Source organism: Lycorma delicatula, chromosome 1, assembly GCF_047948215.1.
Source record: "Lycorma delicatula isolate Av1 chromosome 1, ASM4794821v1, whole genome shotgun sequence".
Lineage (NCBI taxonomy): Eukaryota > Metazoa > Arthropoda > Insecta > Hemiptera > Fulgoridae > Lycorma > Lycorma delicatula.
Genome location: NC_134455.1, coordinates 42,442,271 through 42,469,562, shown reverse-complemented (window position 1 = coordinate 42,469,562; position 27,292 = coordinate 42,442,271). Strand labels below are relative to the sequence as shown.

The 27,292-nt window shown below is 33.4% G+C and overlaps 1 pseudogene; it reads right to left on the bottom strand.

The window, feature by feature from the left end:
- Positions 1-27,292, bottom strand: part of LOC142317488 (putative cytochrome P450 303a1) — a 92,489-nt pseudogene that overhangs the window by 12,791 nt on the left and 52,406 nt on the right.

Below are 27,292 nucleotides of genomic sequence, written 5' to 3'. Positions count from 1 at the left end.
CATTCAAAACGCTTTCCTAAACCGCCAGCACTTCGTCACAATCTTCTCTGATATAAAAAAGGCGTACGACACGGCCTGGCGACGTGGTATTCTTAACACCCTCAAAGAATGGGGAATCAAGGACAATATGCTTGCCTTTATCCGAGAATTCTTAAATCACCGAACGTTTCGTGTTCGTGTAGACGATTCGCTCTCCGGTAGTGTCATCTTGGAGAATGGAGTGCCTCAAGGTAGTATAAGTGCCACCTTATTTTCTGTAGCCATAAGCAGTATTACCAATTGTGTACAGGCTCCTGTCTCATATTCTCTATTTGTTGACGATTTTGCTATTTACATTGAGAGCCGTTCAACACCCACGGCAGAGAGACTACTACAGAACACTATATCTCACCTTGAAGCTTGGTCCAGTATTACTGGTTTCACATTTTCATCCGATAAAACAAAATGTGTAGTCTTTTCTCGGTTACGAAACCCTTCGTAAGTTTTTCTGAACGGAGAGATTATGGTTGTGTCGCCTACTCTTAAAATGTGTCGCCTACTGTGCTTAAAATGCTGGATGGTGTACATCATGCTTTCCTTCGGCTTGCCACAGGCGCGTTTAGGTCAAGTCCTGTCGCAAGCTTACTTGTAGACTGTGGTGAACCATCACTTTGGGATAGACGAGACCGGCTTTTATTATATTATTTTGCTCGTCTCAAAGAACAGCCAAATCACCCGGCTTTTGATAGTCTTTAGAAATCCTAATTTAGGAAAGTATGAGGACCATCCACGTTGCACTGCACCTGTAGGTGTCCGTACCCGACGTCTGCTGCAGCATATAAATGTTGACACACCGTCATTCTTTCTAACGTATCCTTGCGCATATCCTCCGTGGGGAATAAACCTTATAAATTTTACTTTTGACCTTACCACATACAATATACAATCAACACTACCTATTGTTTTCCAGCAAATGTTTCAGTGTGTTCTCTCCAAGATGAACCCAGACGCGGTTGTATACACTGTGATGGATCGAAACAAAACGATACCGTTGGTTGTGCGTTTGTTGTCGATGAAATAACTTATATGTTTGGTCTACCCGGTATTAAGAGTGTGTTTACCGCTGAACTATACGCTATAAATAAGGCTCTAAACATCATTAACCCTAAATATAGAAAAATTCTTATTTGCAGTGACTCGTGTAGCGCTCTCCAAGCCTTAAAAAACTTTTATTCCAAACATCCTATCGTCATTGAAATTTACATCGCAATCGCCGAGTTGAATAATCGCAACACAGAAATAAGTTTTTGCCGGGTCCCTAGCCATGTAGGGATTCCAGGTAATGAACATGCAGATTCCGCTGCCAAAGACGCATGCAATCAACCTCCTTTCACCATCCGAGTTGCTAATTCTGATTTTACTAATTATATAAAACAATCTCTAAGATCAAAGTGGCAAGGTGACTGGACGGCTACCGTAGATAATAAACTCCGGCAGATTAAGGATTCTGTGTTGTCATAGGACTCCTCATGTAGAAAATCTCGGCGTGAGGAAGTAGTCCTCTGTCGATTGCGGATAGGACACACGAGTGCCTGATGACAAGAGGACACGCACCCCTACGCGCACGATGCAACTGCCGCATGACTGTGCGCCATATACTCGTGGATTGCATATGTTATACGACGTTGCATCGTAAATTTAAACTTCCCAGAAACATCCGTGGTGTCTTGTGCAACGATAATAAAATTTTGAATCAGATGTTTCTGTTTTTGCGTAGTGCTGGGTTAATACAATATAAAAATTTAATTTTTGTGGTTCTGTGTTCTGATTTTGTTATCCGAGTAGGGAGCCTTTTACACTCCCTATCTGAATTTGTCAAATTTTATATAGTTTTCTTTTAATATTTTAAAAACTTCGTCTGTGATATTAGTTGTAAGTCTGTAAATATAATAGTTTTAAGTTTTATTTCACTTAGTTAATTTTTGCTTTTAACTTAGTTTTAATTTTTTATTATTAATTTGTATTTGTATTAGTTTTATAACCTAGTTTTAAGTTTTACGTTAGTGTTTTTCAGCTTTTTTCTTTTTCTTTTTTTTCTTTTAGTCTTTTTGTTATCCGAGAATGGGCATTTTGCACCCATCTCGGACCTTGTTAAATTATATTTACTTTTGTTTTTATTTTCGTTTTTACCGGTGATATTAGTTTTAAGTTTTACTATCTATCCGTTAGATTAGTTTTTAATTTCTTTTATTTTTTTTTCAACAAAAAAAATCCGGGCGATGATAACGCATAGACGTTTTCATCGCCCGGATTACTTTTGGAAAAAGTGATCCAATTTGATGATATATCTGTACTTGGTGAAAATCCGGGCATTCTTATCACTTTATCTACTCCAAAGGATGTCATTTGGAAGCAATGGAATGGAATGCAAAGTCGGCAGGAGTCTATTACTCCCTACTTTATCGAAGAACCTGGACAGAGTCCCTTGCTGCTGGATCATTCTAATCGGGCTTGTTTTTAAAAGGGTTATTTTTTTTAATCTCGGATCTAATTTTTCAAGTTTTGTCTATTATTATTTTAGTGAATTTAAGACGGATTTAATTGCATTCCAATCCGTTGTTAAACCAGCGTTATCGAACCCATTTCATGGGCCGACCGCGGAAGGCTAGGCTTATAAAGCCTGTCCTCCCGACGTAATTCCCCTTCAGACCGTCCACTGAAGTCCTTTCGGTGCTAACTCTTTAATAGGCTAGCAGGAATACGCCACAACGGGGCACTAGCTATAAGGAGGGAGCAATGCGTCCCCTTTTCCGGAGGAGTCGCAATTGCTGGGATATTTTGTCTTACTGTAAGTTTTTTTTAAATTTAGACCGCGTTTTTGTTTTATGCGCGACTTACCGTGTTTGACGTCTTCAAACTATATAACTCGCGAAAACTTTTCACTCGCGACCCCGGAAACGCGTCTGACGCACTATTCCGTTTATGGCTCATGCGATATGGAGGCCCCTAAGCCTGGTTTGTCGATTTTCGGCTACCGCACCGCACCATCACGGTGGTTCGTCCAGTACGGCGTGAGGCCGCTTCCTTACAACTGTCGGAGTTGGGTCCTCTCGGCAGATGTCCCGAAGATGACTGTGTTCGGACACAGCCGCTCTCCCGAACAGTCTACGCGCCTGCGCCACCCCCACCTCGGACACGGATTGAAATCTCGCATCAGATCGGAGAGTGGCGTTCCTGACGAACCACGGAGCTCCAAAGATCGTCCGCAACGCGATGTTTTGGACGGCCTCGATCTTCTTTTGAAGCGAGGAGCTCAACACTGCCTCCCATGCCGGGTAAGCATATGTTAGAATCGGCAGTACGTACAGCCGAAAAATGAGCTGGCACTGTTCAGCACTGGGTATAGCGAGGCTCTGGCGGCCTTAGCCCTCCGGGTCGCATAATTTACATGTTCGCCGAAGGTAAGCCGCCTGTCCAACACCACCCCCAGGTACTTAACTGTTTTCTCAAAAGGGATTTTCTCCCCTGAGATTTCCAGCTCTCTGGTCGGTTTTCGTGTCTTGCATGTGAACATCACGGCCACCGATTTTTCACCGTTGACCCTGATTCTCCACCCCCTTCCGACAGCGGCATATCGTTCACGTACAAAGTGTACAAGAACGGGGAAAGTACTGCTCCTTGGGGAACCCCAGCGGCTATTTCTCTGGTAGAGGAAATCGTTTCCCCTACGCGCACGACAAAATGTCGGTCTAGCAGATATGACCGCATCAGTCTGACATAGCGGTACGGGATCGCCGATCGCGCTAGCTTATAAAGCAGCCCGCTATGCCAAACTTTGTCAAAGGCCTTGGCCACATCCAGAAAAACGGTTGCAGTCACCCGTTTCCTGTTCAGGCCTCCGACAAGGTGGTCTATTTTTTTTACCAGTTGGAGGGTGGTTGAGTGACCCTCCCTGAACCCAAATTGCTCGGGCCGCACTTCTCCCTCCATGTATCGCCTCAGTTTTTCGAGAAAAATCCTCTCAAACAACTTAGACAATACCGGTAACAGGGAGATTGGCCTATAATTCCGTGGGAAAAGTAAACTTTTCCCCGGTTTGGGTAAACATACGACTTTGGCCGTTTTCCAACAATTCGGGAAATATCCAACGTACAAAATGGACGTGAATATCACCGAAATTGCTGTAATCACGGAGGCCGGTATGTTCCGGAATGCACGGGCGGTGATCCCGTCGACACCCGGGGCCTTGTCGGGGCTTGTGGCCTTAATGGCTGCGGAAACTTCCGCTTCAGTGACTTGGTCAATCTCTAGAGGGGCGTCCTCCACCTGTGAGAAATAATCTACAAGAAAGGATTCCACCTCGGTTGTGTGCTCGTCGTTCTGGGAGGGAGGGGGGTTTGGATTGAACTGCTCCTCCAAGGTATCGGCGAATACCTCGGCCCTCTCCGCCTCCGAGTATGCAAGAAAACCTCGCTGCCCCACAACCGGATGGCGAGGCTTCTTCCCTTCTCGCAGTCTCCTGTTCAACCTGAACACCGAGGAGATGTCGTCAGAGACCGAGGCGAGGTATTCGTTCCACGAATCCTCTCGATGGCTTGTCAGCAGTTGTTTTACCCTGTCCGTTTGATTATAAAAGGCCCGCTTATCAGCGGGGGACAGGGTGATTCGATATCTCCTCCTCAGTCGTCGTTTCTCCGTTATGGCTTCGGAGATATGAGGAGGGAGGTCGTTTCGAACAACTGCTCGAGTTTTGGCCGATGAGCTGCCTGCCAGGGCCTCGGTCATTGACGACGTGACGCGCCCGACAGTGTCGTCGATTTCCTCCGGGGTGTTCAGGAGCTCAGGATTTACCGGCCTGTACTCCCGCTGGAGGGTCTCGTAGAACCTTTTCCAGTTGACTGACCTTCGGGGTATAGGCGGGGGATCTCGGCCACCCCCTGCCTGACCTAGTTCCAACAGGACAGGGGAATGGTCCGAGCTGAGGTCTTCTATCGTTTCAATCATGAATGGGAGGGTACCCCCCTTCATGACTGCGATATCCAGCACGTCAGGCCTAGATCTGCCTGAGCGATGCACGAACGTGGGCACCTCAGGGCCTACGACGACCAAGCGGCGGGCTCTCGCCCTTTCGTACAGCAATCTGCCATTCGGATTTGTATTTGGAAGCAAGAGTTATACTTTCTGATTTTACTTAAAAATTGCTTCTTCTCATCTGTAACACGTAAATTAATAGTTTTCAAAGTCTCCTCTGGTTCAGCAAGTAAAGGAAGTGAAACTTTACCACTGGAACAGCACATTCCAGCAGTTTCATCTTTCCATTTCAAAGCAACGCAATGCTGACATTTTCTATTCGTTGAGCCAATACCAATTAAAGAATTCTTATGGTATTCAAGTGAAGGATCATATTGAAATCCAGAATTATTAAATACAGACCGATTGTTACGCATGAAATTTCGACGGCGCGCGATTTGCATTTCTGCATGAACGATTCTTCTCGCCTGCGATTGTTCTGGAGTTTCTCTCGCTCTTATAGCTGCCTGTTGTACAGCTTGTCTTTCTAAACGAATTTTTGTTTGAATTGGAGTTTTAGCTGCTCTTAAGGTAGCTTGGCGTTCAGCTTGCTCATCTAACCTTTCTTGTCTCTGAGAAGTTGTTTCACCAGCCCCCAAAGCACATTGTCGCCTCGCTTGTTGTTGTCGTCTTAGTTCTGCGTGAGCGTAAGATTCTTGAGTTCCAGCAACTTTGCCGCCCGGGCCCGTGATGAATCCCTGGACAGGTTAGATTTGCGCTTCCGAGGCATTTTAGGAAAAAAAAACAGATTAAAAACTGAAAATAGCGTTAGAAGTAAAACAATAAACAGGCACCTAATCTCAAAAACTGCAAAAGTTTTAGTATTGCTTAGAAGTGACAGAATAATAACAACAAATATAAAAGGATTCGAAACAGCAGAAGCAATTGAATAATGACTTGACCGTCGGTATTACAGTGTTGGATCGGCACTTTATTTCATTTACTTACTGGAACGCCAGATGGCGTTGAATTTGGTTAAATTTTTTGTCGGACGATCATATCTACCGATATAAATTTTTTTACCCTCCCGAAAAAATATTGTTTTTTTCTTTTTTTTACTAAAAAGTGTCCTATGTCCTTCGCTTTGACCTTTGAGACTATGTGTGCGAAGTTTCATTATGATCGGTCGAGTAGTTTCTGCGTGATAGCGTAACAAACAAACAAACTCGCATTCACATTTATAATATTAGTAAGGTTAGCCTTTATAATGCAAAAACAAACAATTTTAGTTGGAGGTATAAAATTACTTTTTACTTATTGATTTTAAGTCCCTTTCCAATGTACTGAAATTTTTGTTTTTGAATGTAAAACTAATGTCTCATAATTTGGGATGTATCTAAAGCTAGGCTCTTCAGGACACCTCAGGGTAAATATATATATACTGTATAATATGATTAATAGTGCAAATAGGAGGCCAGTTCTCATCTCTGAGATTAGGGAGGCACATTGCTTTACAATTCAAGCCTGTGTGTAGATATATTTCTGACCTCTTTTATTTATTTTCTTCTTTTGGTTGATTACACGTAATTGATCTAACTCTAGCTAATAGTGTATATAAAAAGTAATTTAAATTCTTTAAAAAGTGATACATTTTAATGTTTACTACGTATTATAGCTGAAAATCCACATTCCTTGTCATGTTAAAAATCCTCAGAAACTTTAAGAACGCGTAGAAATTTACATAAGCAGTTTACAGATGATCAAATTGCTGTTGATCAGCAGTGACATAACCAAATTCAGATGAAATTGTTGGTGTACCTGTTAAAATAAATGATGATCCACTAAGAATCAAATTTTGTAGTTCATGGAAAAATGAGAAATTTTTTTAAAAAATTTCTGTCAGTACTAATTCCCTATTTTTATCCAGTACTGTTTTATCTTTTTTGTTAACGGTTAGACTCGAGATGTATAGATTATAATACATTGAGCTCTACAAGGAAAAGAAGAGCAATAGAATGACTATACTTAGCTTTTCAAGAACCCTTCTCATAAATTTCATTAACCATACAAGTTATTGCTGCAGTATGTTGTCTTGTTATTTACAGCTCTAATTAATATGATACTTTTTTTCTAATAAGCTACTAAGTTTGTAGTTTAATCATCAGAATTTTTATATTTTAAAAACTGATGATGTATTCTAATGATTTTTTTTTAAATTTAAATAAAATTATTTGTAAAACGTTGGAAAGAAATGTTTTATAAAAAAATTATAAATATAATTGAATTACTTTGGTCTGTCACTTAGTAATGGAAGTCTGTCTCTTCCAACCACTCGATCGATTTCTTCATGTGCTTTTTCTTGAATATGTGGATTTAACATTAAGTGTAAAAATCCAAAACCTAATGTCTTGTTAGTTGTTTCTGATCCTGCCATAAAAAGATCCATGCAGATAGCAAGCAGTTGTGGTTCTAGAACAAAGAATGAAAAAAATTTGCTTAATTATCTAGGGTTATTACAAGAATTTTAATATTGTTTATTTACTATAAATGTTGTTTATGAATAAGTTATAATAACGACATAGCACTAGAAATATTGTTTCAGTGACAATTCACCTTACTACTTATTTTTGTTCTTACTCATGAACGTTTTTGTAATAATGATTACTATTGTCAGATAAGTTATATTTTTAAAAAAGATTTAAAATTTAAAGTTTTTTTTTTCTTTTTGTAATATAAAGAAGATCATCTGCATCTTTCAGCCATTTTGATAATACTCAAATTTTTGAGTATTTATTCTTTTTTTTTATTAATATTACCTGATTCCTAGAAATAATACCTTGGAAAAAATTATAAAACTATGCAAATAAACTAATTGATGTATGGAATAATTAAATAGAGAATATGATATTTTATTGTTCCTCCCCTAGTATATATTAAACGAAAATTTTTATTATACAGTTAAGTAACAAGTTATTTTATACCTGTGAAACTTGGTTTTCTTTCTGGTGAATTAAGAATTTGAAGATACACATCCATTAGATCTTTTGGCTCATTTTTATTAAATGACTTTTTATGATTTTGTAATTCATTCTGTAAATGAAAATAAATAAATAAGTGTTTTAATAAATTTTTTTGTAATAATATTTAATAATGTATAATGTAAACAACTAACATTTATTTGTTTTAAAACTATGCATCTAATTGGACTGATATTGAAATGCTTAGTGTTATTTACTGGCTGTTCACAGATATTATTGCTAAAAAATACTAGTATGAATGTTATACACTCACCATAATATTTACTACATATTTTTTAATGATCTCAATCGCTCTAGAGACCTCAATAAACTAATACTGTGTTTTACATTAACTGCAGTTATCATTGAAATTATAATGCTACGTGCTGAGTATGTTAAAAGTGATCCCTTTTTTCATGTTGAATAATGTGAAAAACTGTAGTTTATTTAAACAAGGATGCTGTATTTCTATTTATAGCACGCAGAGATTCTTATAAAAAGCATACAGTTGCTTTTATTGTACTGTTATTCATGCCATTAGATAATGAATTAATCATTTTTTACCACACAAAATATAAAAATTACTGGAACAAAAAAAATTGTTTGTTTAATTAGAATTTTGGGGTTTGAAATTTAAAGGTTTATAATGACACTGAATCAAACTGTCTGTTTACTTTGAAGGTCGCTTAGTCATAATATTCATTATTATTTTGCTTAATGTCAAACTTTATGCAGCCAGTGGATTGCAGTTTATATAATTCAGTGGACTGTACTGTATATGTTAGAAAGTGCTCCATAACTGATAGATGGTTTTTTTCTGAATCTTTTCAGAATTTAAAAAAACATTTCTGAATCTTTTTAATGCATATTGGTGTGGCTGTGATTTGTTTATATTCATTATTTATTTTAAAATTTTTACCTATTTTTTTAAAAAGAGTGAATCAATCAGTGAATGTGTTGTTACAAATATTTGTGTAAAGTCTGTATTATACGATAATAAATTCTTTTTGATCTTCAGGTAAAATGTATTCTACGTAATCTTCAAGCAGAGTGGGTATCCTAAATAGTTAATTATTTATCGGGTGTTGATACTTTTTTTAGTTTATCACATTAAAAACAGTTAAAATTGAAACAAAATGTAATTTTTTTAATAGTGTCTTGCAGACTTTATGACAAAAACCTTTTGATAAATGTTTGTAGAGGTGAGCAGTTCTACTGTTTCTGCTAAACGAAAACAAACTGTTCCTTGAACAAAAAAAACTGTTCACACAAACTTTTGGGAAAAAAACAGCTTGAATTATTAATCTGTTAATGTTCATGACTCTTTCTTCCATTACATTGTTAAACTGCATGTATTTTGCGTTTAAAAACAACAGTTTCATTTTAATAATTTTCTTAAGGCATTGGTTGTCTCTGGGAAATACCATTTATTATTTTATCACAAGATTAACAGTTTTAAGACCTTTTTATTTTGCACTTTAATATTACGTTATTTTCATATACAAAATTTGTATGGTTTTTGAAACTGTTCAATCTTAGACTTACAGGGTATTTAATATTGATAAAATGGCAATTTGCTGAGCAAATAACCTGTTCTCAGCAAACAGCAAACAGTTTATTCAATTTTATTTTCGTTAACTTAATGTTCATTAGCGTGAGATAATAGCTCTGCTTGTTGAGTTAACATGTTTGCTATGCATTATTACTATCGGGTAGGAAAAAATAGTTTGTACCAAAATGAAACAACAGTTTAGTCAAACCGTTAGATATTTTCCAATACATCACAAAATGTTTGTATAAAATATAGTATTGTGGTAATTCAATATGTAAATTCAGTTATTTGGTCAACGATCCACTGATATGATCGATTAAATTTTTCAATCGATTATAATACAAAGCTAGACAACGCAAAAAAAAAGTCTCGAACCAGGACTAATACAAATATGATAGATGCTAGTTTCCTTCCTCCCTCAGAAGTATGTATTTACATTTAATGTATACTTCATTCATTATTTATATATCAGACAGATAAAAATGAACATATTGCACCGTGCTCTGATAACAATTTAAACATTATTCGTGGCTAGAGGTAAATATAATTTCAACTATTAATTAATTACATAACATATTTATAAAAAAAATATTTACTTACGTTTAAGAACACCCATATGCTCTGATGAATGCTGACAAATTTTTTATAACCTGAGATTTCCGGTGCGATAGTCATAAGTACTGGAAATTGGCTAAAAAGGGCACCGACCATGGTAATACTTTTAAATAAGTCATCTAAAAGACATTGTAAGTTTTTCATTTTTTTATCTTCCGGATCGTATCGAAGACCGGCAAGCATTTTCCATAACGTATTGATTACAAATATTCCAAACGCTTCATCCATTTCCATAACTATTTTACCTTCCTTTTTCAACTTTTTTTTTAAATAATGTGACTCTATCACTTCTTCTTCAACAATACCGGACATGGTTCTACGTCCACAACCAAATTCTCTTAAATGTCTAAGAACAAATCGTCTTTGTTCGACCCGTAAATCTTCATCGGTTAATAAAAGTCCTGTAAAAATTTTATTTATTATTGTACGTACAAATTGCAGAATAAAATTATAAAAAATCGAACAAATGAAATATTATATTCTCTGAAGAAGCTACAATTATTAAACGCCTAAACTGCACTTCTCCTTAACTGAACTAAAGAATCCAAGGAATCTCAAGAATTAATTTTTTTGTAAGGTATTGATCGTTAAAATGCTAAAAGTGCTCTTTTCCAGCCGGGTGGAAATGCACCCGATTTTGTTTAACTTTGATGCTGTTAGGGAACTAGGTTTTTAAATATTGTTTTGACCGTTGGCATTTATTATTCAAATCGGTCTTGAAAAATTTTCTGAAACTGAAAAATTAAAATTTTGAATAAATTATTTTTATTTAATAAAGTAAAGATAAAAATTTTATCTTGTATGAAAGTTTTATTTTCTTAGGCATTACAACTCTGTTAAGTATTCTAGTATTGTAGAACCTCCAAGTTATAAGATCTGCAGTTTATTACTTTTTCTTCTTAACAAAGAAATGCTTACTCAAAATCTTATCTACTGCTTATACTTTTTTGTTCTGTATGACTTGCATAAAACTGTAATAAAAAATATATAATTTAATATTAAAATAAAATTGTATCGCTCTTTCTTTCTGTTTAATGTAGTTTTATGTACACAAATTCTGAGTTCTGGTTAGTAACAAAGCAGACTTTTAATTAAGATTGTATTAAACAATTTTGTACTTTGTAATATTGGATGCCTAATTTGAAAAAAAACCGTTATTTCTTTTTTTGATATTTTTGCAAACAAAATAAAACTTTTTCCAGATTTTTTTTTACGATTTGAATTTAAAAAGCGGTAGGTAAGTTTTCAAAAAAATAAACATGAAATTTAATATTTATTATTTTTTAAACTAAACCGACTAAACAAAATGATAAAGTTTTCACCGCATAACTTTTATTTCTTATTTACATTCAGATCGTTATTCTTCTTCGAATGGAATGATTTCAATTTTTTTTTTTTCAGAACAAGCCCTTCGGTCACCCTGTTAATAACAGTAAAATGTTCTAGCGTTATAGAAGTTACATTTCAGTTCTTAATAACGAATTTACTGTAAATAAATGATGAACAACCTCTTCGACATCCCCATGTTCTTACTTCCCATGAAGGACCTTGAGGACGGCCATCGATATCTTTATCGGTTAACATTTCTTTTACCGCTTGATAGCCGCACGCGATAACTTGTCGATCTCTACCTAGACGCATTCCAACAAGAGGCCCGTATTTTTTTGCTAACGTTGTTGTCGCATGACTAAGGAAACCTCCATTATTTTTAAGATGTTTACGCATTTTATTTAAAGTTAAAGCGCTTCCGATTATCGGTAACCATGATGGACCTTAAACACAGATAAACAAAATAATTCAGTTAAAAAATATATATAATACATTTAGGAAATTACATACGCGTATAAATAATATTTGGTTTCATTTTTAGATTTTTATAACTTTTTTAAGTCCAACAGTTGTGGGTTGTTTTTGATGCAAAACTTACTCGTACAACTTAATTAAAAATATTTATCATCTTATTTAAATGTAATATTTTTTAATTTATTTAATTCAATAATTCTAATTAAAGCGCGCGCGCATACCGTGTTTAATTTGTGTGGTTGTGACGATACTAGCGGCGACTGTCGGCACTAACTATACTAATGTAATTTCACAAGTTACATAGAATAAATTTCGCTTACACGGTTGCCAGACCGGTGTAGTCGCAAGGCTTAACGCACCGGATACCTAGTCGACCGCAAGATCAAGTTCGAGACCCCGTCAGACCGAGTTACTTTTTTACACTTTAAATATTATTCATTTATTTAATTCTATAGCTCACCTGTGACGTCATAATATACCTGTAATTTAAAGCATTTTTTTTAGGTGGAGATGCGATTTTACAAAAAACGTTTTTACAGATATTGTTATTTTTTAATTTTTAACTAACGCGCCTAAGAAAAATATGCCATTAACTAGGTGAAATCTCATGATACTGAGGGTGACCTCGCTTTACAGCCTCATCCCCTTGACCTTTTAAGTTGAAAATTTAATGGCATAATTGCCCCGTATGCAGAAGTAATCAGACCAAGTTTGGTCAAAATAGGTCCAGTAGTTCTGGATATATAAAATGATTTAGAGGCTAACACCGAACACACGCACACGCGCGCGCGCGTATATACGAACATTAATATCCGGAAATTTCCATCCGGTTTTTTGGGTTCCTTAGGTGTCAGGATCCGGTGAGAACCGCATATGTCAAAATCGGATCGATTATGCAATACTTTTCAATCTAGAGCTATAGCGCTGTCTAGACGGGAAAGTAAAATTATCATATATACAAATACTTCACCTAACATTACTATACTTAAAGATAGAAATAATTCAAATTTAACACATTTTTTGTTTTACCACATTTAAATACATACATTTTGCGTGTTTAAATTTTAACTGAAAAGATCTTCAATGCAGCGTTATTTACATTTTTTTTCTTTGAATGAGAGATGGAGTTCATCATGCTATTGAGGTTACAACTTATACATAACAGCTGATGAATCTATAATCTATTCTTTTAATGTAATGATGGGTAAATATGAAAATTTTAATTTCCAGTTTGAGAAATTTAGTCGATTAAATTCATAATCCTATAGCGATTTAAGGTAGAGTCAAAATAAAAGAGTTAGAAAGTTTATTGAAATAAAAAGAAAAACAATATTAATGGAAATATTTTAAGCGCACGCAAAAATTTCGTTAAAATTAATTCATCTGTTTTTGCGTATTTTGATAATTTGTTAAGAGACTTCAAACGGGCTGATTTCCTTCGTACCATTATTTCACACAACGATAATTTTTATTAAATATTTATATATACAATGAAATCTACTTATTCGCGACTTCGTTATTCGCGGTGCAATATTTTGATATGTCTTTTTTATATTCGCGGCTAAACTTCTCCGTATTCGCGTACATTACATTATGTAGTGACATGAAAAAATAAAAATATTAAAAGATTTAACGGCGCAGGTAGAGTATGAACGTAAAGATGAGAATATACGATCCTGGAAAACAGTTAAATGTCAAAACGCTTACCGAAAACATTAAACTATCTCGTGATATTATCCAGGTTTTTTTTATAGATGCTGATCGATCTTTGAATAGAAGCTTAATCTTTAAGCGCAAAATTGATGATGCCGTGCAACGATACACAAAACTTTACACGGATTTAAAAACAAGAGCGAGACAAGGAAAAATTACAAATTTTTGTAAGTGCAATCCAAAATACTGTAGGTTAGTTTTGTAAATTTCCTTTACAGTAATTTTAGTTTTTTTTAAGTACTGTTTTAGGCGATTGAGTACAATTTGAACATGTAATACCGTTTTCTAATAGAGTACATACTATAAGCACTGTAGTGAGTTTTTAAATCAAACAGTTCAGTTAGTGCTTACGAGTAAATTAGGAATATACTGTATTTTCTTAAATATTTTTTTGCCGGTGAACCTATGTACTCTACTAAACCAGTGCTTATAATTAATGTTGCCGTCTGTATTTCATCAATAACATCGTCCTAAGTAAGTACGCATTAATTTTTTTCATTTTACGTAGAACCTAACCGTTCTTTCTTAAGCGAGTAATAGTTTTATTTTATATTTGCGGTTTTCTGAATTCGCGGTATTTTTACGATCTCTAACCCTCGCGAATAAGAAGATTTTACGGTACTACATTTTTTATCAATTAACCGGTTAATACATCGATTGTCTCTGGTTCGATTGATTACAAGGATTTGTTATTTAACTTCCATTACATATTCGTTAAGTAAATATATAAATATAAAACAAATGTTGTGAAATAATAATAAAACGTAAACTCGATGAAGCGGGTCAGATTCTAAATTTTAATTAATTGTCTACGTTTTAAGTTCGGTGTCGTTTTTTTTTATATGAGACCGGTTCAGACGGATGAGATTATAGTGGTAGTAAAACCGGTTTTTTCAAGGATAAAGAAAGAACAGGAAGGAAATAACAGTAGTTATAGAGTATATAATATTAACAGATTATACTGGTATTACATTTTAATTCTTCAAATGACACAAAAGTCGTTTAGTAAAAAAAATCCTTTACATCCGGTTTTTCACTTCCGATATTACAAATATCTAATTATATTTCATCACAAAATAATGTTAGTTCTATATATCAACAAAAAATAGAAGTTTATTGTCATTACTAAACCTGAAAAAAAAAAGTCATTACTAAACCTCAAAAAAAAGTGTTATAGTTATGATACCAAAGAAAGCAGGGGCAGATAAATGTGAAGAATACAGAACAATTAGTTTAAATAGTCATGCATCAAAAATCTTAACTAGAATTTTATACAGAAGAATTGAGAGGAGAGTGGAAGAAGTGTTAGGAGAAGACCGATTTGGTTTCAGGAAAAGTATAGGGACAAGGGAAGCAATTTTAGGCCTCACATTAATAGTAGAAGGAAGATTAAAGAAAAACAAACCGACATACTTGGCGTTTATAGACCTAGAAAAGGCATTCGATAACGTAGACTGGAATAAAATGTTCAGCATTTTAAAAAAATTAGGGTTCAAATACAGAGATAGAAGAACAATTGCTAACATGTACAGGAAGCAACAGCAACAATAACAATTGAAGAACATAAGAAAGAAGCCCTAATAAGAAAGGGAGTCCGACAAGGATGTTCCCTATCACCGTTACTTTTTAATCTTTACATGGAACTAGCAGTTAATGATGTTAAAGAACAATTTAGATTCGGAGTAACAGTACAAGGTGAAAAGATAAAGATGCTACGATTTGCTGATGATATAGTAATTCTAGCCGAGAGTAAAAAGGATTTAGAAGAAACAATGAACGGCATAGATGAAGTCCTACGCAAGAACTATCGCATGAAATTAAACAAGAACAAAACAAAAGTAATGAAATGTAGTAGAAATAACAAAGATGGACCGCTGAATGTGAAAATAGGAGGAGAAAAGATTATGGAGGTAGAAGAATTTTGTTATTTGGGAAGTAGAATTACTAAAGATGGACGAAGCAGGAGCGATATAAAATGCTGAATAGCACAGGCGTAACGAGCCTTCAGTCAGAAATATAATTTGTTTACATCAAAAATTAATTTAAATGTCAGGAAAAGATTTTTGAAAGTGTATGTTTGGAGTGTCGCTTTATATGGAAGTGAAACTTGGACGATCGGAGTATCTGAGAAGAAAAGATTAGAAGCTTTTGAAATGCGGTGCTATAGGAGAATGTTAAAAATCAGACGGGTGGATAAAGTGACAAATGAAGTGGTATTGCGGCAAATAGATGAAGTAAGAAGCATTTGGAAAAATATAGTTAAAAGAAGAGACAGACTTATAGGCCACATACTAAGGCATCCTGGAATAGTCGCTTTAATATTGGAAGGACAGGTAGAAGGGAAAAATTGTGTAGGCAGGCCACGTTTGGAGTATGTAAAACAAATTGTTGGGGATGTAGGATGTAGAGGGTATACTGAAATGAAACGACTAGCACTAGATAGGGAATCTTGGAGAGCTGCATCAAACCAGTCAAATGACTGAAGACAAAAAAAAACTAAACCTGAGAATTATTTTTTTGGTATTTTATTAAAATATATGTAGTTATACATCCTGGTCTATTCATTAATATAAGAATGATAAAAATTATGTAAGATCTAATTACAGTAAACTTATATGGTAAATATTATGAATAGAAATCTTGTGACTTTCTTTTAAGCATTTGTAAAGGAGAAAAGAGAATTTACGTTTAAAATTGTTATAGTAAATAAAGTCGTTAGTTAATGAAAACAATGTGAACACATTCAAGTGATAAGTATAAAACTGTTCACGTAGATGTGTAGAAAAGATTTAAAAATTACTAGTCGTGTGAGAAATTATAGAAAAAATAAATGGAGGCTTTGAAATGTAGTCGTAAAGTTTCTATTTTAAAACGTGTAAAAAAGCCATTTAAGATCGAAGGGAGACGAGTTATTTTAATCGGGCGCATAATTCTTTAATCTGAACGGTTAAGTTGACGTTTGATATAAGCGTGCTGGTGAAAAACCAATTCCCTCACCCAAATAATAAAGTTCTAAGAAAATTACATAACTGTGATGCGTAGAGAAGCTCCTTGTAATGAAAAATGCGAAAACGAGAAAGAAAATGAAGAATGTAAAGCGAGAAATAGATTTAAAAAGAGAAAAATACAGAAACAGTAACAAAGGGGAACGATGGAAATAATTTTTAGAGTAATGATTTCAGACAGTTAGATGTTTTAAAATCAGTCGAATGAACAATAAATAAGGCGAAGTTGAATAAACAAGGCGATCGGTTGCTAATATGACAGAGCAACCCCTAGGTCCGGGGATTTAAATAGCGTTGAGGGCAGCGTGTGGAGAAAAAAATTCTGAAAATATTATGAGGTAGGAAACCGCCTCCAGACACTGTATGCGACTTTATGACGTGAATGCGTTATGTCCTACACAAAACTAAGGTTCCATCTTAGAGATGGACTGAAGAGGATCAGTGCCGGGAAAAGGACGCAAAAATTTTGCAACGCTTCCAAAAAAAAACCCAATTAATTTTTATCATACGATCTAAAAAAGGATCGGGTCCCGGTGCCAAATTCTGTCCTTTAAAAAAAAAAACTTAGTTTCTACCCGTCAGTTAATAACAAATAGCCGCCATTTAATTAGAAAAATCCAGCAGCAAGGTTGGAATGTCCAGGTTTTACGATAAGTAAGGTGATTAAACAATCCTCCGACGTAATATGTTTCGTTCCGAGTGGGGTACAGTCGGGCATTTAAACAAAGATTGCGTCACGAATATTCCATTTCTGGTCCGTGGTTAAGTATGAGAAGCTGTTCGGTGAGTTCGTTGTGAACAGGAGGCAAAGTGGCATTGTTCATTGACAAAAGATTTATTAGGAATCATTTGTAAATAATACTTGTATAAAGTTTATTAATGATTTTATAATGGTAATCTCACTGTAGTATAATCACTTCTTAAATTTTATATAAATTTTCATTTGTTATTGTAACTTTCATAACATAATTATTATTTGTTACTTATAATTTACTTATTTTGTAAATAGCAAGATTAAATAATTATTTATTACTAAAGAATAATCTGCAAAAATTTTTAAATGTGTAACCTCTCGATTTTGTCGAACCGATAACACACAAAAATACTTTACAGTACGTTTTAAACTTGTTGATATTGATAAGAAATTAAGATATCATTTTCGTATGTTTTGTGCTGCGGATCTGTCTACCGTACAAATCCGTGTATGTGAACTTCAATCGTCGTCCATTGCAAAGTTCTACAGACGCAGACAAATCCCCGAATGAATAAATAAACTGTGTCCATCAGATATGATAGGAACTTGACACAGATATTGTTCAGATTTAATTTACTAAGCAATCGGTATTAATACAATTGTATAAATTAAATTTCCACTTGCCAACAATTTAAAAATTTAAATCCTAATACTTTCAGAGCTGTTACTCCATCTTCAGAGATTTTCTAAAAGATATTAATTTAAATTCAAATCGATAATCGTTTTTAAAATAAACTGTTATGTTCATAATAGTCAATCGTCAAGAATAAAATTAATTCGTACGTCAATAAGACAGTAACGTCATGTTTGTAAGATATTTGCAACTATTTAGATAATACTATTTATTTATAATAAAACTAGTGTTATTTATAATAAAGTGTGTGTACGTACAAATTTGGATCTGTCTGATATATCCACCGTATAAATCTGTGTGTTTAAATTTAAGTGGTTTTGTCACCGATTCCATAAAACTACGTTTTCCGTGGTAGAAAAAGTCTAGGTTATTATTTATTTATTTATTTTTTTTGCTATTTAAATAGTTCTCGCGTATAATATTTTATTAAATAAATTTTAGAAATAATTTAGCTTTAGTTTATAATTTAGCGAGAAAATTTTAAATTTCATTTGAAAGTCTTACTAAACTTTGCGGAGATTTTACTTTTGTCTCTTTCCCTTGTCGATAAATTAATTGGAAAACTAGAAAGTATCATTTACAACTATAAAATCTGATTTTGTTATTTTGTTATTTGGGAAGTAGAATTACTAAAGATGGACGAAGCAGGAGCGATATAAAATGCTGAATAGCACAAGCTAAACGAGCCTTCAGTAAGAAATATAATTTGTTTATATCAAAAATTAATTTAAACGTCAGGAAAAGATTTTTGAAAGTGTATGTTTGGAGCGTCGCTTTATATGGAAGTGAAACTTGGACGATCGGAGTTTGATGCAGCTCTCCAAGATTCCCTATCTAGTGCTAGTCGTTTCATTTCAGTATACCTTCTACATCCTACATCCCCAACAATTTGTTTTACATACTCCAAACGTGGCCTGCCTACACAATTTTTCCCTTCTACCTGTCCTTCCAATATTAAAGCGACTATTCCAGGATGCCTGAGTATGTGACCTATAAGTCTGTCTCTTCTTTTAACTATATTTTTCCAAATGCTACTTTCTTCATCTATTTGCCGCAATACCTCTTCATTTGTCACTTTATCCACCCATCTGATTTTTAACATTCTCCTATAGCACCACATTTCAAAAGCTTCTAATCTTTTCTTCTCAGATACTCCGATCGTCCAGGTTTCACTTCCATATAAAGCGACACTCCAAACATACACTTTCAAAAAACTTTTCCTGACATTTAAATTCATTTTTGATGTAAACAAATTATATTTCTTACTGAAGGCTCGTTTAGCTTGTGCTATTCGGCATTTTATATCGCTCCTGCTTCGTCCATCTTTAGTAATTTTACTTCCCAAATAACAAAATTCTTCTACCTCCATAATCTTTTCTCCTCCTATTTTCACATTCAGCGGTCCATCTTTGTTATTTCTACTACATTTCATTACTTTTGTTTTGTTCTTGTTTATTTTCACGCGATAGTTCTTGCGTAGGACTTCAACTATGCCGTTCATTGTTTCTTCTAAATCCTTTTTACTCTCGGCTAGAATTACTATATCATCAGCAAATCGTAGCATCTTTATCTTTTCACCTTGTACTGTTACTCCGAATCTAAATTGTTCTTTAACATCATTAACTGCTAGTTCCATGTAAAGATTAAAAAGTAACGGCGATAAGGAACATCCTTGTCGGACTCCCTTTCTTATTAGGGCTTCTTTCTTATGTTCTTCAATTGTTATTGTTGCTGTTTGGTTCCTGTACATGTTAGCAATTGTTCTTCTATCTCTGTATTTGAACCCTAATTTTTTTTAAATGCTGAACATTTTATTCCAGTCTACGTTATCGAATGCCTTTTCTAGGTCTATAAATGCCAAGTATGTCGGTTTGTTTTTCTTTAATCTTCCTTCTACTATTAATGTGAGGCCTAAAATTGCTTCCCTTGTCCCTATACTTTTCCTGAAACCAAATCGGTCTTCTCCTAACACTTCTTCCACTCTCCTCTCAATTCTTCTGCATAAAATTCTAGTTAAGATTTTTGATGCATGACTAGTTAAACTAATTGTTCTGTATTCTTCACATTTATCTGCCCCTGCTTTCTTAGGTATCATAACTATAACACTTTTTTTGAAGTCTGATGGAGTAAGTCAGAGTATTTAAAAATTATATATATTTTTTTAAATAATGCCGATTAATATTTATTTTATTTATCGGAATTTTTGTTCTGATGTAAGATGATCGATTCCGTTCGTGACCGTGTAATATTAAATTTTAAAATTTATTTAATAGCTGTTTGTCATCGAAAATTGAAAAGAGGTCGCAATAGATAATTTGTAAATTACAACATGAAACTTGTAGAAAAATTGCACGTCAAAGGAGAAAATAAATAACACTAATACAAATAAATACTTATATACAAACGCAGGGTCATTTCCGGATATCTCTTTCTCGGTATCTAGCCGTTAATAATACAAGTAATATAACAGCAGCTGCTTTCTCCATCTACCTCGATATCCCACTCTCCCAACAGCTCAGTATTTTATCCCTCCGATCGTTTTGTCCTTCCGACTATCTTTTAACTTTCTTTTACACTGAAACACATAATTTTCTTCTGAAACAGTTACGTAGCATAAAAGTGCGTTTATACGGTCTTTTATTTGGAAGCGGTATAGCCATCACGTATATATGTACTTATCACTTAATCTTTGTAAAATGCTTTTTATTCTTAACGCAAATAATTAAGCTCAGAATAAATTAAAAATAAATTTGACAACGAGGTTTATAAGTCGTCAAAAAATTTATTTTTTTAAATCAAATTTTCATATTAATTTTAAAATTGTGAAATAATTTCTTACATACGATTCGGATTTCTAATAAGTGGGAAATCCCTCTCTCTTTTATTCATCGCGTCTTATATCCTGAATTACGTAAACTTTTTTCTGAAATGCAATTCTTCCATTTCATAACTAGCAAAACATTTTCTTAAATTGGAAATTGTTATTCTTAAAGGAAGTCTTTAACAAAAAAATATTATTTTATTATTAATTTATCTATACATTAGCATCTCCGTCGCGGCTTCGCCTGCGCTTTAGGGTTACTTGCGTTTCTCGTCACGGTCGGGGCTTGATTAACCGGTCAGGGCTAAACACCCTTACCATCTCGAACCCCTGGGTTTATTAAATTCTTGCTTGTGAGAATAATAATAATAAATAAAAATTAAAGGTTCAGTTTATAAAAACTAATTTTTATAAACTGAATTTTATAAACAAATTTTAAAAAAAAACTTACTTTTTATTTTTTTGTTGCAATTTCTTCTAAGCAACAGTTCGGTCAGTACAGGACCCACTAATTGGTTTATAGATTTCCAGTCGCGGCTTCATTCACGAAATACATAATCAGAATTTCAAACGTAAATTACCATCAAAATGTTACCAAATTTATAAAGATTGAATAAATAGCGTAAAACGGCAGATGTAAAAAATAATTTTTCTTTCAACCCCTTAAAATATTAAAATAAGTACAAGCCTTAAATTTGAGCGATCTAAGAATGTTGGTTTCAAAAGAGTCGACCTCCATCTTAAAAATATTAGTTATAACTGGTTACCCCTACGAAGTACGGGTAAAAATATTTTTTTACCGCTTGTGAGCGTTGTCTACGACAAACACTACTAGGAGGTTTTGTTTTTTGAGTAAAGTAACCGGAGGCAGGTACGCACGGAGGCAGTCGCGTTGCACGTATAGTAACAGTGGCAGTGGCTGTGTTGGTTGAGCCGCCGCACCGTGCACCGTCGCACCTCTTACAAAATCGAAATTTAAAAAAAACCGAAAATGGTTTTGATATTTATTTGCAGAATAAATGACAAATATCAATATAGCAGAATAAATGTTGTATTAAATATCACGGTTATATTACTGCTACTATAATAAACTTCCCGTTTTAACTTTTATACTGTTAGTTTTTTTTGTAAATTAGAAAGCGCTATTACTGTTTAAAAACTAAATACAATAACATAGCAGTAAGAAAATGTTTTTTGTTTTTTTTTTAATTTTCTTTTTTTAATCATAGATTTAGTAATTTTAGAATAGAGAATGTCTGGAATAATAAAATTAATTGTATTTTAAAGAGTGATTTCTTTTAAAAATGACTATGAATTTATTATTATTCTTACTAATATTAATATGAAAAATACGTAGGCTTATTTCAGTTAATTAATAGGATTTAATGAGAATCAATATGGAAGGTGTGATTCATTGTGTGACCTTCAACTGTGGATTCTTTTTTTATGATTATCAAAAGATACGTAATTTAATTTCTGTCAAAGACCTCACAATTGTTAAACTGTAAAATTCATTGATTTTTATTGTATAAGTAACTACATAATAAATATAGTAAGAAATATCTGAACCCAGTAATTTTGTCAACAGGCTTAATTTGATTTTTTTCTTTTTTTTGTAAAAAATCCATTACCTCCTACTATAAAATATCAGTCGATTAGGGTTTCATATAAAAAGCCTACTTTTTGGTAAAATTAAAGTATATCTACTTTCTTAAAAATGTCTTAGAATTAATTTGAAATATTTATTGAGCGTACTCCATTATTAAACGAGAGAAATACGATAATTATACGCGTTCCTTTCTTTTTTTAAATTATAAATTAAGAAATATTTAAATCAATAATTTAAAAAAATATATATACCTTTTAAAAATATTATCACCCTTTAAGAGTTTTTCTTTTATTATTTTTTTCTGTTTTATTTAAACGTTTCATGAGTAAATACGAATCGAAAATGTTGACAAGTGCTCATAAAGATTAACAGAATGATATCCGCACGTGTTTTTCTCGACCTCTTTAACCATGAGGGGGACGAATTTTTTTTCTCCATATCGTCGATTTTGTATGTCAATGCTGAAACAACAGTTCATGAGGTGGCGTCATTCCGGTTCACCTAAACTGAAAAAATTCAAACGAGCTCAATCTGGAAAGAAAATCACGAGAACTGTATTCTGGAACCAAAAGGTCGGGCTTTGATTGATTTCATGAAACCTGAAACATTCATCGCATCGCAAGTCTATTGTGAAACGCTTTGCAAAATGCGTCGTACCATTCAAAACCGACGACGGGGAATGCTGAGATTAGGAATCGTTCTTTACGATAATGCACGTTTACACAAGGCTGCATGCACGATAGAAACGATTCGAAAATTCGGATGGGAGATTTTTTATAATTCTTCTTACAGTGCTGATCTCTCCCCCTCTGATTACCATCTCGATTTCTACACCTCAAAAACTGGTTTGTGTCCCAACAATTCGAGGAAAGTGAAGAACTGAAAATTTCGGTGCAGAAGTGCTACAATCTCAGGCGGCAGGATTTTTTTTATGCAGCGGGTTTAAAGAAGCTTTTTTCTCGATATCAAAAGCGTTTGGTGATTACGTGATATAGTGATTATGTTTGATGATATCACGAAACGGTAATTATGTACATTAATAAAATAAATATATATAAGTATTTGAAATTATTAATAGTTCTCATTTTTCGGACTTTTCTCATTTTGTTATCGATTGGCCCTTACTTTTGAACCGCGCCTCCTATATTAAAAATTTGTAAAAACCTACAGAATTTAAGAACTGAAAATAACGATGTAATCTCAAATACTCTTTATAAGGCAAACTAGATAAACATAATAACTTTTTCATAAGCATTAAATATGTATTTTTTAAGGTTATTTTTATTATAACCTCTACTGAAGGCTATTAACCCGTCTATCTAAACCAAAAAATTTCGTTATCAAGCTAATTTGCATTTTAGAAACAATACAATCGGTAAAAATGACTTTATTTACAAGTATTTACATAAGAACACAAATTAATAATTAGCTAATCTTTAAAAAAACTGTTTTCCTCTGAAAAATAATAAAAACTATTAGATTTTTGGTTTCAGGAAAAGTATAGGGACAAGGGAAGCAATTTTAGGCCTCAGATTAATAGTAGAAGGAAGATTAAAGAAAAACAAACCGACATACTTGGCGTTTATAGACCTAGAAAAGGCTTTCGATAACGTAGACTGGAATAAAATGTTCAGCATTTTAAAAAAAATTAGGGTTCAAATACAGAGATAGAAGAACAATTGCTAACATGTACAGGAACCAAACAGCAACAGTAACAATTGAAGAACATAAGAAAGAAGCCCTAATAAGAAAGGGAGTCCGACAAGGATGTTCGTTACTTTTTAATCTTTACATGGAACTACCAGTTAATGATGTTAAAGAACAATTTAGATTCGGAGTAACAGTACAAGGTGAAAAGATAAAGATGCTACGATTTGCTGATGATATAGTAATTCTAGCCGAGAGTAAAAAGGATTTAGAAGAAACAATGAACGACGTAGATAAAGTCCTACGCATGGAAATAAACAAGAACAAAACAAAAGTAATGAAATGTAGTAGAAATAACAAAGATGGACCGCTGAATGTGAAAATAGGAGGAGAAAAGATTACGGAGGTAGAAGAATTTTGTTATTTGGGAAGTAAAATTACTAAAGATGGACGAAGCAGGAGCGATATAAAATGCCGAATAGCACAAGCTAAACGAGCCTTCAGTAAGAAATATAATTTGTTTACGTCAAAAATTAATTTAAATGTCAGGAAAAGATTTTTGCAAGTATATGTTTGGAGTGTCGCTTTATATGGAAGTGAAACTTGGACGATCGGAGTATCTGAGAAGAAAAGATTAGAAGCTTTTGAAATGCGGTGCTATAGGAGAATGTTAAAAATCAGAAGGGTGGATAAAGTGACAAATGAAGAGGTACTGCGGCAAATAGATGAAGAAAGAAGCATTTGGAAAAATATAGTTAAAAGAAGAGACAGACTTATAGGCCACATACTAAGGCATCCTGGAATAGTCGCTTTAATATTGGAAGGACAGGTAGAAGGGAAAAATTGTGTAGGCAGGCCACGTTTGGAGTATGTAAAACAAATTGTTGGGGATGTAGGATGTAGAGGGTATACTGAAATGAAACGAATAGCACTAGATAGGGAATCTTGGAGAGCTGCATCAAACCAGTCAAATGACTGAAGACAAAAAAAAAAAAAAATTAATTTTATTCTTTAAAAAAAGTGCTATTAAGCTAAATTAAAACAATAAACTTATTACTTTTTTTATTATTTAACTTTCTATATTTTAATTTTTAAATGATCGTCTTAAAATATAATCCTTACATAGCACATGTTATCATTATGAAGTTTTTTTATCTAATGAAAACAGAACAAAACTTGTTTATCAAGTGGATGGACGATGGAATAATCTACAAATTGAGACGCGCGTATTTTTATCTCACTCTCTCTCTCTCTCTACCTCTCTCTAATCCACTCCTTTTCTCTATCATTCAGCTCTCTCTTTCTGAAGTCGCCTGAATCGACAGAATTCGAGTTTCTTTACATATACGGGCATGTACTATTCTTATAAGCATTTTCGGCCTTATAAAAGCCATTTTTAAATTCCGACCCCCCTCTAATAATCTAAATTAGAAATAATTTAGATTAACCCGAACTGAATCGGTAGATTACTAGAAATTTATAGATCGTTGAATTAAAATCCTATTTTTGTTCTTTCTCCAAAATATATATTACTTCTTTCGCATTTCCATTTAATTAAAATTCGGAAGTATTTAATTACAGTTACACCGATTCTCTAAAACTACGCTTGAATATATATACTCATGCATTTGACACATTTCATGTTGAATAAGGAATACAGAGTTATTAGTCATATATCTTACGGATATAAGGTTATGGAATTAAAATACATTGATGCTACTCGTAATTAATGGATTTCTTAAAAGTTGTAGTTTATTAATCTTTTTTTATTAAAAATTTTTAAATCTGTATTATGTAATTAAGCACACAAATTTAAGCGCTTTTATTACTGCGTGATACTTAATAACATAATCAAGATGAGGATAATTCGTTACCTTAATATACCGAATCTAAATATTTCATTAGTCGGTTTAATTTTATAATAGAATGTTGTATTTTTATTACTTTTTTTAAAAAAGTTCATGTATATAAATAAAAATTATAGTAAAAAAATATTTAAAAACTCATATACTCTTTCAGAAAGGAAATTCATTGTGACAGTGGAGGGATTTCAACCTTTGGGGGGGGGGACAAAACCGGACTTTAGTGAAACTTCCAAAAGCAGGAATGAAACGTAAATTTTGGGGAACGACTGAAGTTGGTTGTTTACCTATAATAAAAATACACCAAATGTTCCAATGAATTTCGACACATATATATAGATAGAAAAAGCTTTATATAACCAGAATAAATGAAATGTGACGCGGTATTTGTCGGTTCACCAATTATAAATAGATATTCCGCATTTCTCAATCAACGGCCGTTAAGATAAGTGCTCTTTAAGGTAATTGCTACATTCTATTATATTGCGGTTTAATCGAATGATTTTGCGGTTAAAAATTCACTTTCTATACTGTTTAATGGAATTTCGTAAATACCTCTTATTACCGATCTCTAGATTGCAATATTACTTTATTCATAATTCCGAGAAATTTATTTTCACAATTATTTGTAAGAGGTTTATTTCCAAAGCCGAATATCTCCACGTTTGGTCAAAATTTAGATTGCGATTGTTAATGTAAAATTATTATACTCTTTTTTTAATAAAAACTGATTTGTTTCTGTTTTATATCAGCGCTAAGACTGGCAATATTTAGGTCAACCGATCGTGAACAAGCATCCAAAATGCTATTTTTTGTGTCTATTAAATTTGAATTGAACATATATGCCTATAGTATAATGAGTTTTGATAAAAAGAAAACTTTAGATTAAATTAGCTTAACGTAGAGTTTCGGATAAAACAATGTATCAGTCGATATATGTTTTGGCTAATAAAAATAGACTTTCAAATTGAGATTTGTAACCAACACCCACCAACATTTATATATACAATGAAAATTGAAAAACCGATAACATGTAAACTAAAGACAACACACATTGTTAATTCAGTATCAAAGATTACACTGAATATTGACCACCTCAATACATTCTATATCCAATAAATATGGGAATACTGATAACTGTAATTCAATGAACACAAATTTCCATCTCAGTATCAAAGATTACACTGAATGTTGACCACCTCAATCATTAATATATCCAATGAAAATTGGAAACCGATTATATGAAAACTAATGACAGCACACATTTTCAT